Genomic DNA, 4,133 nt, shown 5'->3' on the forward strand with positions numbered 1-4,133 from the left:
AAGGAGATCAGCCCTGGGATTTCTTTGGAAGGACTGATGCTAAAGCTGAAACTCCAGTACTTTGGCCACCTCATGTGAAGAGTTGACTCATTGGAAAAGACTCTGATGCTGGGAGGGATTGAGGGCAGGAGGAAAAGGGGGCGACAGAGGATGAGATGGCTGGATGGCATCACTGACTCGATGGCCGTGAGTCTGAGTGAACTCCAGGAGTTGGTGATGGACAGGAAGGCCTGGCGTGCTGCGATTCATGGGGTCGCAAAGAGTCGGACACGACTGAGCAACTGAACTGAACTGAACTGAATACATTGCAAAGAGGGCCACACCTCTTCTCCTTGCCTCAGAGGAATTCTAGGTTGTTGTGAAGGTCAAAACTGCAAGTGCTTGTGCAATCCATTGTTAGACCATAAAGCGCAGCAGAGAAAGGTTCCTGAGACTGTCACCTCACAAGTTTACCAAACCTCTTAGCAGGGATGTGTGGGAGGTGCTCTCAGCAATGGCCCCCAGTGTACTGGGCGCCCCCCATCTGCACCCCTTTGGCAATATGACTCTGCCACTCCTCCCATCAAATGGGAGCCTGTTTCTCCACTCCTAAGCTCCGGGCTGGCCTTGGGACCTGCTGTGATCAATAGAATATGGTGACAGTGACCCGGCAAGCACCAGAGCCTAGACCTCAACATGCAGGTGTCTTTCACTGGAACACTTCAGATTCCAGAGACACCCCCACCTCTCACCAGGCTGGGCAGCCCAGTCTAGCCTATTGGAGAATGGAAAGTTGAGAGGAACCAAGAAGCCCAGCCAACAGCCAGTACCAACTGCCAAACATGAGTCAGGCCATCTTGAACTTTCCAGTCCCAGTGACCCTCTGGTCAAATGCTGCCAACTAACAGAATTAACCCCCCTGATGATCCACAGAACCATGAGAAATAGTCATCAGGGTCTTTTGGTCACCATGTTTCAGGGCGGTTTGTTTTGCAGAGCTGGGTACACTGACCTGTGACTGAAAGTTTGGTTTAGTCTATTCTGCTGATGACAATATCTTTGCCATTTTGTAAGTTGAGTGGTAAGGAATTATTAAGCACCTACTCTGTGTTGGTTATGGGGTGTGTGCTGTGAAGACTACCAAAAAAGGACTATAGATAAATGCCTCAGCCGTAGCACAAACAAGAACTGTAACCTCGTTAGGAAAAGAAGATGTAAATGATAGAAAGTAAGAATGTGCTAAACTGAGAAAGATGTGCTCTGCAGAGAAAGTGAACCTTTTCTTATTACATAGCAGAAACGCTGGCTTAGTTCATAGAATCCTCACAACTCTATAAGGCAGGTACTGTGATTATTCCCATTTTACAGGTAAGGAAACTGAGGAAGCTACAGGGGAGTAAGCTGTCCAGAGTCACATAGCCAGCAAGTGGTTGGCCCTGGCCTGGGAACTAGTAGCCTGACAGCAAAGCCCACGTGTGCCCTAGACTAGACAGATGACAGTAAGGCTAGTGCTGTGAGGATGTGGGGACAGATGCTTTGGGAGGGGCTGGGTTCCTAGGCAAGAGAGACCTCAGGTGGCCTTGGAGGTTGGGTGGGAGTTGGAGTGGAATTTAGAAAGTTCCAGGCAGAGATCATGGTGTATGCACATGGGGGGTTTGGAGCCCCATGAGAAGCTGAGCCCAGCTGGGTCAGGACCTGCCTCTCTCCAACCCAGGAGTCTCTGACTATCCTTCCAGGCCACCTACATCCCATTGAGATCCCCAGTGCCTGGCTGAGGGGAGGCCTGGGAAAGATGGGCTGGGAGGAGCTTGGAAAGTGGAAGTATCATTCCCACTTGGAAAGTGGCAGTGTCTCAGGGCAGGATGGAGGGGCAGGACAGAACCAGGAAACAGGGAATGGGGGCCTCCAGGGCTGCCAGGATTCTCAGCTGGGGTGAGGAGGAGGCAGTGAGTTGGGGAGTTGTCATCCTGCTGCCCCACGGAGCCCACGTCCATCAGCCAGGACAAGCGGCTGGGGCAGGCCACGGGTGCCAGGCCAGAAGATGCCCCATTTCCCTGGGACCTGTGGGGTGGACTTGCTTCTTATGTCCCTGTGTGCACCCAGACCATCTTATCCTGTTGTTTTATACTAGCGACAGCCAGCAAAATTATTTCTGCCAAAACCTATGCTATGACTCTAGAGGGAGAGTTGTGTTCAGAGATGCTTTTGAAATTCTCCTAAACAACCTGTGAGTTATGATGGAACATTTTAATAAGAGTCCAATTCTTGTTGTTGTATGTATTCTTGATTAAGCTATGTCATTTCACCTTATAAAGGTGCTTTTACCGGTGGGGTGGTGATGGGGATTGCTGGTTGCTTACTGATGTAGTTACTGTTCCTGAGAAGGACCCATGAAAAGCAGAGACCACAGGAGCATCATCTGGCTTCACCACTCACTCACCCCGACTCCCACCCCTGCAACACTGAATTGTTCACAGCCTATGGGAGTTCAGGAAAGGCTTCCAGTGAAGAGGCATTTGAAATGGGCCTTGGAGGATGGAGATTTCGATGGGTGAGGCCAGAGGATAGAGTTTACCCGCTTATGGGTAAACTGAGCAATGGCCTGGCACCCTGCAGGGGGTGAAAAAAAAATCTATGTAAGACCAGAGCTGGGGAAAGAGAGTAAGATGGGACATGTCAGACAGCTGGGTTGGCGGTAGGGACTTTAAACAGACAGTTGGGAGACATGGACTTGCCTTCTGAAAGCAAGATGACAAACACAACATCTCGTGAAAGCAGCAATTGTTCCTGCTTGTTCTTAATTCAACCTTGTGGATCTAGATAAGTACAGACAGATAAAACTTGTGTGATTCTGAGACCATCCTGTGTAAAAAGAGCAGATGACTCTACCTGAACAAACCCTTGCAGAGCAAATGATATAAAGTGTATATTTTGGTGAACTTTAAATTGTACATGTAATACATGGTTGGGGTAGAAAAATTTGAAAACATGCATAAGCAAAAGAAAGAAAAAAGAAATAACACTTATAATACTACCATCCAGAGATATTATGCCTTTCAGACTTCTCTCAATGTATGGATATAAATTTATGTTACATAAGTGGGCTCATACTGCTTTAGAACCCACTTTAGAAAACTTAATATCTTGTGACTATCTTTCCATATAAATAAATACATTCCCCAGCATCATTTTAAACGGCCATTTTTTAGTCCATATTGAAGAACATCTTGAACCGTCTTCAATCTCCCACTTCTATTCGTGTTAAAATCTTAACTGTAACCATTCGAGCGATGTGTTCTTAGCCACATGTACAGAAGAGGGCACTTGAAAAATCAAACCCAGAGTAATCATCCCCATTATGTCAATCACTTTAGAGCTCTTTCCATTGCTTACCTGATGGAGCATTCTGCTGTCTGGCAGAGAGTCTTCAGGTGGTGCTATTAGGCGGCACAGTTCCTTCAGAACACAGATGACTCATCTGATGACTATGTGGGCTACTTCTGTGCGGACTTGACCCCACTTCTAGTGTCTTGTATTTCTGTATTCACTCCAACTCCCTCAAAAAAGAAACGACAAGAATGTGATGTTTTGCAGTTGTTCGTGATTGATGATGCATTCTTGAAACAGGGAAAAAATTAATGGATTCAGTAGATCCTGCAAAATGTTTATGAGTAGACTGAGCAGAAGAAAATGCCTTTTCTACTAGGTAAGCTGTACCTGGGGCCTGCTGAGAAGTTAACTGCTGCTGATATCAGACTCACCCTGATGAGATAGAAATGCTGAGCTGAAGTGTGCCCCCTTGGTTTGCATAGTCCGGTTTTCTCTGGCACCATCCACGTACGATAAAATTTGTCTCTCAGATACGAGCATCTTTAAAATGATGACATCAAAAACAAATACTACAAATTTGAACCTCAGGGAAGAATGAAGCATATGGACCTCATTGCTTCCCTCTAGTGGTTATGTCCTGTTTCAGCTGGTCTCTTGGCACTTGGGTGGGTCCTGTACTGGGAAACCCAGCGCCCTCTTGTGGAGGGCAGGAGAAAGTGTCCACATTTCTCATAAGGGCAGAGACCTGGACTGCGCCCGGGGATTGGCAAAGACAAACTTGACCTGCTGCTGCTGCTGCTAAGTCACTTCAGTTGTGTCCGACT

At 47.2% G+C, this 4,133-nt stretch overlaps 1 protein-coding gene across 6 annotated transcripts in view; it reads right to left on the reverse strand.

Annotated features, from left to right (window-relative positions):
- The window catches only part of PIP5K1B (phosphatidylinositol-4-phosphate 5-kinase, type I, beta), a 533,355-nt gene that overhangs the window by 478,808 nt on the left and 50,414 nt on the right, over nucleotides 1-4,133 (reverse strand). For all 6 annotated transcript variants that reach the window (XM_010860667.1, XM_010860666.1, XM_010860662.1 and 3 more), the window contains one exon: nucleotides 3,373-3,536. The gene's annotated coding sequence lies outside the window, so the exon portion shown is untranslated. The remainder of the gene's footprint in view (nucleotides 1-3,372; nucleotides 3,537-4,133) is intronic.

The sequence above is a fragment of the Bison bison genome, unplaced genomic scaffold (genome assembly GCF_000754665.1).
Source record: "Bison bison bison isolate TAMUID 2011002044 unplaced genomic scaffold, Bison_UMD1.0 scf7180017864469, whole genome shotgun sequence".
Taxonomy (NCBI): Eukaryota; Metazoa; Chordata; class Mammalia; order Artiodactyla; family Bovidae; genus Bison; species Bison bison.